Below are 14,777 nucleotides of genomic sequence, written 5' to 3' on the forward strand. Positions count from 1 at the left end.
ATTCGACTTGGGTTATGGAGGTGGGCACTTCTCAAGATATATACCAGAACAAGTACTACTCTTGTATGGGAATATATACTAACATACATTTGCACGAGTAAATGTTACGAACTCAATTTCATTTTCATTAAAAAGTTCTGCTGATGATACAGCTATAGAATTTGTATATGTATAATTATATACAAAAGGAAAGAAGAATTGAAGATCATGGTTTCAATGGGTCATAGCACTATAAGGCTTGTTCAAAAGCCATTGACAAGTATAGGGCAATTTCTTGGTTCTTGATGGAGAGAAGAAGATAATGAGCACCGATATGTAGATAGGGTCACAACTAATGCCTTCTCTAAGTCTCTTGAAGGACGTCTTTGCATCATTGAGATGATGTATTCTGCAAACGCCGAGTCGCATGGCAATGTGATAGGACCATCGCTCGGCAGTCCGAACTCTTCTTCGGACATTCTGAGTAACTCTATGAAGATGGGATTGTTGAGATACGCCAACGGAATAACAAAACGTTTCTGATCAGCCGTGTACACAACGAAGTGATCTTTAACAGCCACCATTGCGCTGCACTCATCTACATCCCGTTGCAGTTTAGTTCTTGGCGATGTTGAGATTCTTCTCCTGCCGATGGCTGCCAACTTCTGCCACTTTCTTGCCATGGCAAGAAGCTTCCTGTTGTTGATCATGTTTTGTTGTGTGAGCTTGAGAGAAATAAGGGTCTTGAGGAAAAAACTAAAGGAAGAGATTTGCTGCAGATAGGTTTCTGAGAAGAGATTGTTTTGGGGATGGAGAGAGCAATGGACATAGCTTAGTTATATATATAATTGCAAGCGGAGACAAACCAGAGAAGAGTAGCTTTCCTTGTGTCGGGTTGCATGGGATGCATATTCATGTGGCAACTTGGCATGATGGCTAGATATTTGGGTAGGTGAGTGGTCCTGACCTGATGTACATGTAGGTATGGGGGGGCATCACATCCAATATTGGATTCCTTTCTTCTCGATCATCAGCTAGGAAGACAAGATACTGGGTCCGACTAATATAATGTGCCAACTCATAGACTAAGAAATTGTTGGTGACCACTGAAACTCAAGTATTGCTATACTGCTGAAGATGAAGATAATTTCTAGAAATAACAATCAACATGATGAGTGCATTGTGGGGACACACACATTCTTCGTCTTAATTTCACTCCACACATCCAATACCCATCCTTTTCTCACCTGAACACCCAACTTGCCTAGGTGGGTGAACAGTGGGCTTACTATATTGCTTGGTGCCCTAAACTATGCCCCAAGTGGAAACTCCAAGTGCTTTACCATCTTAGCTTTTTTTTTTTTTCTTTTATCTAAACCACATCATTAGGCTATGTTTGCAGGGAAAGGAAGGGAAAGTAGGGAATTGTAAAGGTTTCCCTACCTTTCATTTCTTTTCCCTACCGTTTCCTTCAAACCAAACATAGCTTTAATGTAACTTTGTCTGCCCAAAATTCAACTGTCATATATATATATAGATGTAACTTTCAAGCCAACTGATACAAAAGCTCATGTTTGGGTTGGGATGCCCAAGTTTTTCCCTTTTTAGTATATGTTAAACTAGTAGTAGGTAGTAGATTTTCCAAAAACCATACGGAATTGGCGTGTCAAGATGCGTACATGGACCTTCAATTAGGTTTTGGAAAATCTTGATGAATCCACCGTAACACCTATATGGGCCTTTACCCATTGTCCCTCAAAGGCCCAGTTGGGAATCATAATTACCAGATGAATGGGAATTTCATTAATTAGTAATATTTAGATTTTTAGAGTCCTTTTGGGAGGGTTTTCCTGTGGTGGTTTTGAGCTCATCCAGACGGCTTAAAACCAATATTTCATGAGAAAGCTTTTGTCCTTCCAGAAGGGGCCTTATATTTGCAAATTACTGAATTAAAGCGTGGGCCTATGCATGTACCTGATATTCTAATCTCATGCAATTAGCCAATTAGGGACGTAGTACGAAGATAGGATGGGTTTGTTTCTGGATGGAGGTCCACTTGGATCTCACAAGGACACCATATCTTTCTTTTAGCAAACAGGACACGGATTGTCCTGCTCTTCATTGCCCTAAATACAAGAGGGGATGAGACAAGTTTATAAATGTTAGTTGGAATGCATGTGCTTACAGGACACGATGTCAGGGTGGTGTTTGGCGCACTACTTGAGGTCGATATATGCCCTTGGCCATAACTTTTATATGAGATTGCAAGATCAAGTACACGGATCATAATTTTATTTTCATTAGTACAAATGTAAAATATGCAAATTTTAATTTAATTTAATTTTAGATTTTATTTTATTTTGCTTTGGGTCTTATTCGACTTCATTTGTATTGTAACCAAACAAAGTAAGATAAAATATATGTAAAAATAAACCAAAATTTGTACCCAAATTATTTGTATTACTATAATTTTGCATCAGTGCAAATAAAGTTACACTGCAATCAAATACAGTCATAATGAACAATTGTTCTTTTTTGGGGGTAAAAGATTAAAAATATATAAATACAGAGATAAGAGTGTGAGCACCTTGTCTAATGGACACCTTTCACACACTAAATGGTCTTAAACAGGAATCCCCATAAAACATAATTCAAGATTTGAAATGTTAGTTAGAGCATTTATAAATAATAAAAAATTAAAAATATAACACACAAATATTATCCTTATTCACTTCCAACCAAACCGCCACATTTTTTTTCTTGTAATGCCATTCATGATCTCTTAGCTATAATGTACTGAGAAGGTCAATGAGAAAAATCATAATTTTTGTGTTTTCGATTTAAAATATCAAAAATATAAAATGGAATTACTGTTAACTTCTTATATCCACATTAGTCACCATCCCTCCCCATTAAGAGAATATCGGAAGTAACAGGTGTAGTTAGATCTAGTGGTGACAATTGGGTGGTTGGGTTGGATTTGGTTTAGGTTGAATTTCAATCTAATCCATCTATTCCGCCAATTCATTAATGACCCAGTTATATAAAATTAAATGGGTTGGGTTCAACCCAAATTTGCTTTAATTCAATTCAATTTTCTTAAACCCATTAATTTTATATTTATAGACATAAAAAACAAACTCTCTCTTAACAAATAAATTAGTCATAATTTGGTGGTAATTGTAGTTATTATTTACACAAGTGGTGAAGGTTCAAATCGCATTACATGCATGTTATTTTTACACAAGTAGCGAAGCCACTTGACTATGTTCGGATTTTAGGTTTGATCGAACCACTTAGGTTCAAACCAGTTAGACCAACTTGAACTATCTAATTGGACCAGTTCAGTTAATGGTGGATTGGCCCAACTGACTCGAAGTGGGTCAACGTAATTAAATTGGGTCGGTCTGGATACGGGTCAGGTTGTGTGGATATTGGTTGGCCAGATGGTCCAAACCAGGCAAAGCACGCAAACACTGAACCATCACGCTCAAAACCGTTTCGAATTCAGGTTGACCTAGACTGGCTTGTACCAGGTCGGGTCGGGCTATGTGAATACTATTTGGAACGGACGACCAAAACCGAGCAGAGCAGGCGGTACCGAACCATCCCACTCAGGGCCTATTTCAGATTCGGGTCAACCTGTATTGATATATCCTGGATTAGGTTAGACCGCATTGAACTGGTCCGAACTCGAGTCAAATTGATTTGGATTTATATTGGGTGAAGTGTGTTGATTCAAGACAAAACTAAATTTAGTCAATAATTAATAGAAAATTAATGCATTAATTATAAATTATTTAATTCAAATGAAGAAAATTAAAAAAAGGGTAAGGAATTAATACTTATGTCTGTCATGGTTAACCCAATGGTTATCCACAACCCAACCTAACCCAATCCAACACATTTAAATGGGCGGCTTGGATGATGGGTTGATCACACAACCCGCCAAGTAAATGGGTGGGTTGGGTGGGTTCAGCAGGTTGGGTGAAAAATTGCCACCCCTAGTTAGATCCAAGGTTTTAAAATAGACTCGGAGAATGAACTAGTCTGGGGTCCGGTTCCCGGGTCGAACAGTCCGACTGTTTGAACCGAATGGTTGGCCTGTTTTGACAAAAATAAAAAATAAAAAACCATCAAAACCATTGAACAATTCAAATGCCCAGGTCAGCGGTTTGCTGACCAAATCAATGTTTTTTGCAAATATCCGGTTTTGGGGAAAAACGGAACCAATCACCTAACCAGGTCTGAGTTTCATTTCTATTGTTATTCGTCTAATGCAAGAACAATTACCAAAACAAAATCAAATAAAATTGAAACCAATAAACAAGTATAAAAACCTCAAAAAGTTGAACCAAAACAAGAATCCTGCGAAATAAACTAGTACACTCGAAAACAAGCAAGAAATGAGCTAGTAGTAGGAACATCAATGAAAACAAACACTAAGGGCTTGTTCATGATTTGGATTTTGAGAGGATGGAAAGTTGGTTAATGTGACATTGGTTCCTTTTGAACAAAATACCCATGTCCTTTTTCATATTTATGTGGGGTCAATGGAAAATTTATTTTCCCTAGTTATCATTCATTTGGGTAAGTGATACATATTTCTAAGGTGGGTAATTAATTTTCCCACCTAGGGGGAAATTGCCAACACTTGGATGGGACAAAATTGCACCTATTAATAGTGACATTTTATGGATAAAACGATCATTGTCTTATTTATTTAAGAATTAAAAGAACTTGGGTAAATGCACTTACTCGGGTAAATAACTTCTTGGAAAGCAAAAAGAGCCTAAGACAAAATTGGACCAACAAATGGTTACCCCAAGACAATTGAACCTACTGATCACCCAACAAAATAAAAAATTCAAACAAAATCATAGTTATCCCTATGAAGAAGTTGAATCAACAAAGGGGAGGACCTTCATGTCAAAACCTTTAGAAAGACAAAGTGGGGAAAAAGGAGACATGACAAAAAGGGAAAAATCCAGCATGTCTTTTCCCTTCTCTTTGAATTTAATAATCCCTAAAAGAGAAAGATAGAGAAATATTCGAATAACTACACAATGTGTTTGCAAGGGTTAACCAATATGGTGGAGCCATTGTTTCAGCGTCTAGCAAGACGAAGGGGAAGAAGGAAATAAAAAAGGGACAATCTATGGTGCAGAAAAGATATGATATGCAAAGAGTTTTGATCAATCAAAACCCATCCATGAATTTTGATAAATAACATCTTATTTGCTACCATGCTTGTGATTTCAGTTTATTGTTCAGTTGTTTTTCCCATATCATATCTTTTTCATGTCATAGTCGAACTCAATAAAAAAATATAATACTTGAAGAAATACGGGAAAGCCCCTAATTCAATCGACTCCTCCATGGGGAGAAGAGAGAGGTGGGAAATTAACCTAAAACTATTTGGGGAAAATTCTTATTAATGTTTGAAATGTGATTGAGTGTGAGCATTAAAAAATAAGGGTGGAAAAGGGAGAGGGATCTTGCTGAGGTGGAAAGTTGAGAGTGTAAGGAATGGTATTTTGAGGAGAGAGAAGCAACTAAGGAGAAGCCTTGATTGAGGAAAGAGCTAGAAAAAGGAGAGGCCATTTGGCGTGGGCCACGTGGCCAATTTTTTTTTAATACATAGTAATAGGTTTGTCTCTTTCTTTATAAATAAATAAATAAATAAATATATGTATATATTAAAACTGGTCCTGCAATGTCAGCATAGCTCTCCTTTCAGAAACCCCCCGTTCTAATTTTCTGTTTTTTTTTTATTTTTCTTATTTTTTTAATTCCATATATGCTTAATTATTTCTAACAACCATAAAGAAAGAGGGATTTGCTTTTCTAATGTTTAGCACTTTTCCCCACTTCCTCCTAAATTGTCTCTAATTCCTATTTATCTCCTAAATTATCTCTAACTCCTATTTATCTCAAAAATTATCTCTAGTTCAGTAGAGAGATTCTCTCCAAAACTATCTCAATTCCTATTTATCCTCTCCCTCACTTTTTACCTATATAAAATTTCAATTAAAAAAATTTAGAACTATTAAAATGTTATAATGAAATTATATATACTAAATTTAAAATATTTATTCAAAGCACAAAAAATTAATAGATTTAGTAATATTCATATTATTAAAAATTCAATAGTTTTACAAAATTCATCACGAAATTATGTAGAAACAATATAAATTATATATTTAAATGTTATTCAAATAACAAAAATTTAATATTACAAAATAAAACATTAATTAAATATTTCAATAACTAAAAATCTTAAATAAAAAACATTAAAATAGCTAAATAATATAAAACATATTTAATATTATGTAATAACATTAAAAAAAATAAAGTTCAAATAATGAAAATTTTTAAATATTTTACATATTATTTAAATATTTAAATAACGAAATATTGAACATGCAAAATTTTAAATAGTTAAAATAACGAAATTATGTAATAAATTTAAAACAAATCTTAAAAGTAAAAAAATAATTATAATAAATTCATAATATTCATATTAATAATAATTTAACATTTTACAAAATTAATAATAAATTATGTAATAATAGTACAATTATAATTTTATGGATTATTAAATTCAATAAATAATTAATATTTTAAAAATTTAAATAAAAATATTATTTCAATAACTAAACAATATTGTAAATAACTAATTTCACTTATGTCAATTAATAATTATAGAAAATAAGTATCAACAAAATTATATTTATTAGTAATAATTTTACAATAATAGTGTATATTCAATATATGTTTATATATACTATAATTAATATTTATTTTATTTTCAGTAATTATTTATTTTTTATAAATATGCTTTCAATAATTATTTATAAATATACTTTTATATTTTAATTGTAACTAAATAATTATTTTCCAACTGTATTTAATAGTAATTATATTTTTTCAATAAATACAGTAATTTAATAATTACAGTATTATTAAAAGTTTAGTATTTTAAGAATTACAATATTTACTGAAAGCAATATTAATAAATATTTTATAAATAATGTATTTATTAATTAACAGTAATATAATTAAATGTAATTATTCTTAAAATATCAAATATTAAAATTTATTAGAGATCAAACTATTATTTGAGATTACACTATTTATTGACTAATTAATACATTTTTAGTATTTATTATATTTTTGTAATTATTGTATTATTATTAGTTCTGTATTGTATTTTCATTATAAAATTATTTTCAATAATTATGTATTTTCAATATAAATTTCAATAACTATTAGAGATTAAACTATTAATTTAGCTGAAATTAGGAGTGTTCACTGGTTGGTTAAGTTTGATTTGCAAGCTGATTGACTAGCCAAATCAACTTGGTCAGGTTGGGGAGTTGGTCACCCAAAACTAACTAACCATTAGTGAAAAGTAGCCAACTTGGGTTGTAACGGTTTAGGTCAATTTTTTGTTTGGTTGGTTGTTCAAAAGATTTAAACTTAAAAATTAAAAAGTTAAAATTGAAATTAAAATTAAAATTTACAAATGGCCAAACCAAAACTGATCCAATCTGGTTGAGTTGGGAAATTATTGAACCAAAGCCGATCCGAAATTTTAGAAATCGACCAACTCAGATTGAATTGTGTTAGATTGGTCAGTTTCTTCTGTTTCATGAACAATCCTACCTGAAATTAATTATTGTTATTTTTGTATTGCAAAAAAAAATATTAAAAGTAGTGGGTGAGATTGGTTAATTGTGTACTTGTGTGCATTTCTATAATTTTGTTTTTGCTTAACAAAGCTTGTCCATTGCACGGGTCCCCACTATCTATCTATCTATCTATCTATCTATCTATCTATCTATCTATCTATCTATCTATCTATCTATCTATCTATCTATATATATATAACAAGATTGTCAACGTCAACATGCCTCTCCTTGCTTCATTAGCCCCACCCTTCATTCTCCCTCACTCTCTCTCCTCTCTCCTTCCCCGGCTCCCATTAAAACATGTCACCATTCCCCACACAACTACCTAAAAATATTCCTAGAATCTCTCTTCAAAGGTATCTGCTTTAAGCCATTAGAAATGTATCATGTTACCCCACTCCCCAATCAATTCCTAAATTCTCTCCTCGAATCTATATTCACTCTCTCTCATTTAAAATATTCATATTAATTAATAAAAAGTTAAATATTATTAATATTTAATCCAACCCATATTCAATGAGTATTAAATAGTGTTATTACCAAAAGTTAAGAAATACGATTAGTAAATTACAAAAAATTAATAAATATTATTATTAATTAACTCATCATGAATTTTTAATGTATTTTGGGTAAATGTTGTTATATTCATGTCAATTAACAGCATTTTGAACTCTATAACTAATTTTTATAAAATTGAGAATTATATTTAACAATTATTAAAAGTATAAAATTTTAGTTATTGCTACTATTATAATTAATAACCGAACGTAGATGTGGAATAAAATATTATAATGTTGGAAAATGGAATTATTAATTAATTTATATTAGAAAATAACAGATAAATTAGTATAATTTTGTTAGTAAATTACCTAGCAAAAATAAATATTTAATAACAATTTAAAATAATTTTCAAATAAATCTCCATAATTACACAAATGTAATAAAATTTTCAAAAATTTCCATAAAACTACATTTTTGTAAAATAACATTCTGGAAATTAAAAGATATAAAATTTTTGAAAGTTTATTTAAAATGTATTAAATAATTATTGAAAAATATTGGAATATTTTAGAAATTTTAGAAAAATTTATTACATTTGGTAGATTTTGGAAAACTATTGAAAAATTATTTAATTTTCCTTATAAAATATTGAAAATTATTAAAAATATTGGAAATGGGAAATTCTTGGTTAGTTTATATTTGAAGATATAAGATAAATTAGTATAATTATGTAATTAAACAATTTAAAAAGAAAATAAATTATTTAATGACAATTTAAAAATAAATTTGAATAAATTTTCAAAATTACACGTGTAATAAATTTTCCATAATTTTCATAAAATTACATTTTTGAAAATTAAAGACAATTTAGTGTACTTTTAGAAATTTACCATGTGACTGATACTCAATTTATCCTTTTGATCATTTTTATCATCAAATTGAATATTGGGTTGAGGGGATGGTGTTTTGAAAACTGGATCAAACCGGATGGTCAAACCAGAAAATTAGGAACTGATTAGTTGGCTGATTCTATTTCACCCCAAAACCACTTTTTGGCCAAAAACCGTTGGCTTGGTTAGTGAACTACTGACTTGGGCAGTCGAATCGTCAAACCAGACAATGGTTTTTAAAACCATTGGACGGGGAGTGGGTGCCTTGCCTTGATCCCACTCGACACTAGGGATAGGGTGGGGAAATTTTGAAGATTCCCAGTACTGTATGAAGAGTGTGTTCCTTGCCCTGAAGTCACACGACATTGTGAACGAGGTAGAGAAATTCAAGGATTCTCCGTTCCAAACAGGGAGTGGGTGCTTTGCCCTGAACCCAACTAACACTAGGGATGAGGTGGGGATAGGGTAGAATGTCTTGACTATAGGGTAGAGATAGGGATGAGCTGCCCCACCCCCTTGCCATTCCTATATAATTGTTAATTATTAATGAACTTAATAAAAATGTTAGCTTTTGTAATTATTTTTATTTATTTAGGTCAATCAAAATTTTATTTAAAAATAATGAAATTAACAAATTATTACTACAAATGATTATAGTTATTAAAACTACTACAAATGATTAATAAAATTAAATTTATTAAAAATATTTGTTCATAATAATTTTTTTTATCAAATTTGTTCATAGTAAATTAACAATAATTATTTTCTGTAAATCAACATTAAATAAAAATACATTTATTAAAATTTTAAATATTATCAATAACTTTGAATACTTTTAATTAATTAACAAAAAAATTTGATTGGTAGTTTATCAATTAATTAATAATAAATAAAATTATTCAACTATTCAGATTTTCCCATGCATCGCACGGGTTCCCGCTAGTTCTTAATTAAATTTCATCCTCAATTATGTTCTAATCAATGTTTTAAAAGCCGACCCCGAATCGAAACAGCTTTGGCACCAGTTTCCAAGTCAACAGTTTGACCGTATGGTCCAAATGGATGGCCTATCACAATTTAAAAAATAAAAAAATAAAAAAAAATAATTGAAATGAAAAAACGGTCAAAAACCATTCATTGCATTGAATGGATGAATGGTTCGATTGGCTAGGTCAATAGGTCATTAACCAAGTCAACATTTTTTGGCATAAGACCAGGTTTAGGGTAAAAGAGAACCGGTTGCCTGGATGGTTTCCAGGCCAAACGGTCCGACTATTTGTGTCAACGACTGTTAAAAAACCATGGTTCTAATTTTTAAAAAGGATAGTTATGATTTAATATACAAGTTAAAAAATAAATAATAAGGATTAAGAGGCCCTTCATCTACGTGGAGAGCTTAACTTGTTTATTTGCATCTGGGTACCAACATCTTTGAAGAGAACTTCCCTGCATATATATCCAAAACACAACTTAGGACTTCTAACCACCAAAAAATATCCTGGGCCTGATTTTATATAAGGAAATATTAAATTGTCAATACATTGATTATTTTCGATCGAGGATAAGTTAGTGGTATGGTTTAGACTTTGTATGAATCGATTTGCCAAATTTACACAATCATGACGTCAGCATCAAAACACCTTCAACTTCGTGTTATCCACATAAATCTGCCAAAATAAATCAAATAGAGTCCCATAGGATTTGAGTTGGCCCGACAAGTTTCAAGCAATAACCCATCTATTTGATGTTTTATCTAAATAATTCAGATCATCTATCAGGGTTTAGTTTTGGACTAATAATTAAACATTAATGTCTCATAGAAGAACCTTTTTCATGGTTTTTTCTTAAGGTTATGCTTGATTTGAAGGAAAAGGTAGGAAAATTTATACAAGATTTGTAAAAGTTTTCTTAACTTTCCCTTCCTTTCCCTATTTAACTTTTCTCCTACTTCTGAGAAGCAAACACTATGTAATCTGTCTACAAAAAAAAAAAAAAACATGTAGCTCCCCACCACTTGCCTTTGCTTCTATTGCTGAATTTTTTGATGTTTCACGACACCATCTTTCTTGTATTATTATCTGATTCCAGAAACCACAGACATTTACCAGCTTTATGAGTTGGGACTGAATTGATTGGGCCCACTGTGATGGATAATTGTTAGTGACAAGAAATTGAGAATCAATTCAATCAAGTCAGGAATGAGGGTGTGGTTATGACTTAACAACACCCAGACATGCCCACTTCTAAAATGTCAGATCAGTTTCCCCAACCCAAATTTCACATGGCTTTGTTTTCCTTACAACCTAACACAAAGTAAAGCTACTCTTGCATGGTTTCGTCACCTCTTGCAAATATATAACTGATGAGCTATTCCTATTGCCTTCTCCGTCCAACAAACAATTTCCACAAAAACATATTCATTGTTATCAAGCAAATTTCGTCATTTGGGGTTTAAGTTCTTTTCTGACCAAGCTCACATTAAGAATCTTGGTTAACCACAACAAGCTCACAAGTTAGCTGCAATGGGTAGGAGAAGAATCTCATCACCAACAACTGACATGGAGAGAGATGCGGACAAATGCAGCAAATTGGTGACCAGTAAGGGTCATTTCGTAGTGTACACAACCGATAAGAGACGTTTTACTATTACATTGGCATATCTCAGCAATCCTATCTTGATAGAATTACTCGAAATATCTGAAGAGGAGTTTGGACTACCAAGTGATGGGCCTATCATGCTGCCTTGCAAAGAAAACTTTGTTGAGAAAATCATCAATTTGATGCAATGGCATCCGTCTAAAGATCTAGAGAGAAGGCTCTCCTAGCGTCTCTCACTGCTTGTCCATGCTCGTTTTCTTCTTCTCTCTATCAAGAATCAGCTGGTAACCCATCTACACTTCTTACCGGATTTTAAAGCAAGTTTTGATACTTGTATATTTTTTGCATAGATAAATGCATATATTAGGGATTATGGGGTATCGGTGTGGAGACCATGCACGTATCAGATTAGGCGGTTGGTGAAACTTAGGTTTTTAAGTATGCATTAAAGAGTTTGTTATCAACCTCGAGTGGAGCAGCAAAACGCCATCCTGAACCTACAATCATCAAAAATGACAATCCTGTTATTTTAGCTAAGATATGGTGTCTTGTGAAATCGTAGTGCACCTCCATCCAGAAAGAAACCCTGTGCAGAAGGTACATTAGTAGGCGTTTGCCAATATGAATGGATTTGTACTTTATGACAAAAACAACTGCAGTAAAAATAAGGGTCCATTTTGGTTTACAGATGGAATTGGAATTGGAATGACAACTGAAATCCATCAGCACTTGAATCAAAATAGTCTATTCTCTTAGTCTTTGGTTCAGACAGAAATCAGAAAGGGAATTGGAATCAGTTAGAATGAGATTTCATTTTCAATGGAGGGTAAAGTAATGGTCATACCCTCAAATAGAATAATATCATTCCACCAACAATGGGAATAGGATTCTGATTCCATCGAACCAATTAAATAGTTGGAATGGAAATGGCCCATTCCAATTTCCATTCTGGACCCAATTCCCATAAGCCAAACAGGCCCATATACTTTTTCTGAACCATTCACATTTGCAAAGACCCCCTTAATGAACAGGTTTCGAAGAACTCAAATAAACAAACAAGCTAACTTGGTAAAACCAATCACTTGTGGTTTCGTCATGGGGCAGAGTTGAGGGCACCAAGCAGAAGCATGTGAGAAAAGGATGGGTAATAGATGTTTTGTCTGAAATTAAGAGAGAATGTATCCCCACAATGCACTCATCATGTTGACTCCTTTGTACATTGTTTTACAAAATTATTTTCATCTTCAACAGCATAATATATAGTACTTCAGTGATTGTCCACAATTTCAGTCTATGAATTGGCACATTAAAATAGATGGACCCAGTATGTTGTGTACCTAACCGATTGAGAATAAAGAAATCCAACATTGGATGTGATGCCCTACTTCCTCCATCATTCACTCATCAATCTATCGTGCCAAGTTGCCAAACTCATAATAATTCAATTATCACATGGCTATGCATCCCTTGCAACTCGACAGAAGGAAAGCTACTCTTCTCTGGCTTGTCTCTACTTGCAATTAGATATATATAACTAAGTAATGCCCATTGTTCTCTCCATCCCTCAAAACAATCTTCTCAAAAACCTCAGCAAATCTCTTCCTTCATCTTTGAGGCCTTTAATTTTTTCAATCTCACATTAGAAAATATGATCAACAATAGGAAGCTTATTGCCATGGCAAGAAAGTGGCAGAAGTTGGCAGCCATCGGCAGGAGAAGAATCTCGTCAACAAGAACCAAACTGCAAAGGGATGCGGATGAGTGCATTGAAATGGTGGCTGTTAAAGATCACTTTGTTGTGTACACAGCTGATAAGAGACGTTTTGTTATTCCGTTGGCGTATCTCAACAATCCCATCTTCATAGAGTTACTCAGAATGTCTGAACAAGAGTTTGGACTATCAAGCAATGGGCCTATCACCTTGCCATGTGACTCGGCGTTTGCAGAGTACATCATCTCAATGTTGCAAAGACGTCCCTCAAGAGACTTAGAGAAGGCCTTAGTTATGACCCTATCTACATGTCGGTGCTCATTATATTCTTCTCTCCTTCCAGAACAGAGTAATCAGCCTATACTTGCCAATGGCTTTTGAACAAGTCATATTGTTATGTCCATCGGGACCATGATCTTTAACACTTTTCTTCTTTTTTTTCTTGAATTTTGTAAATAATTATACATATACAAATTTTATAGCTGTTTCATCAGCAGAATTTTTGGATGAGAATGAAATCGAGTTCACTTTTACTGATGCAAATCTATGTTTGTGAATCCATACAAGAGATGTATTTGCTCATGCAACCTCATCTTTTATCTTGAAAATTATTCACTGTAAAAGTCTCAGGATTTTCTACTCACTTTTCCTACCCACTCTCTACCCGCCATGAATAATGGGAAAGAGTTAAATAGAGATGTCTGGCTCCAATTCATGGCATGTAGAGAGTGGGTAGGAAAAGTGAGTAGGAAATCTGGGTTCCTGTAAAAGGTCCTCCCCTTCTTCCATTTCCCCTTTTATGCTTTTTTTTTTTAAACTCTATCTCCTTTCTCCCTTATCCCTTCCCAGCTCTCTCATTTAACTCTTTCCCATTATTCCTTTCACCCCTAACCACCCTTTTCATTAAGCCACAGTTGACCTGTGATGTGGATCCATCCACACTATCTCGTGGATCAGTCTATACTATAGGCCAATTTCTCATCCAAAGTTCTCAACATAATTCTCTTATAGATTGAAATTTAGTGGGTGTTTGGTATTGTGGTCAGACCACGATATATTGCGTTTTGAAACACACCACAATATACTAAGGTGTTTGGTTGGCTTGTGGTGTGGATCTATCCACACTATCTCGTGGATTGGTCCACACCACAGGCCAATTTCTCATCCTATATGTTTTTATTATGTATATTATTAAAAAAATAAAATATTACTTCTTTCTTGTTATATAATTATTATTTAATGTTATGTACATTTTTTAATTCAATATATGTATATTTTGTTATTTTTTAATTATTTTGTATTTTATTAATTATGATTTTTATATAAAAATAGTACTCTTGGCAACCTAATGAATTTATTTTTTTTTTATATTTATTAATTTTTAAATTGTACTTGAATTTACAA

General features: G+C 32.6%; 2 pseudogenes; one reads left to right on the top strand and one right to left on the bottom strand.

Moving 5' to 3' along the window:
- Positions 1-242: 242 nt before the first annotated feature.
- LOC148791135 (auxin-responsive protein SAUR64 pseudogene) lies at positions 243-689 on the bottom strand (annotated as a pseudogene).
- Positions 690-13,337: 12,648 nt separating this feature from the next.
- LOC148791136 (auxin-responsive protein SAUR67 pseudogene) lies at positions 13,338-13,754 on the top strand (annotated as a pseudogene).
- The last annotated feature ends 1,023 nt before the right edge of the window (positions 13,755-14,777 follow it).

The sequence above is a fragment of the Nelumbo nucifera genome, chromosome 6 (assembly GCF_055504915.1).
Source record: "Nelumbo nucifera cultivar China Antique chromosome 6, China Antique-T2T, whole genome shotgun sequence".
In the NCBI taxonomy this organism is placed as follows: Eukaryota; Viridiplantae; Streptophyta; class Magnoliopsida; order Proteales; family Nelumbonaceae; genus Nelumbo; species Nelumbo nucifera.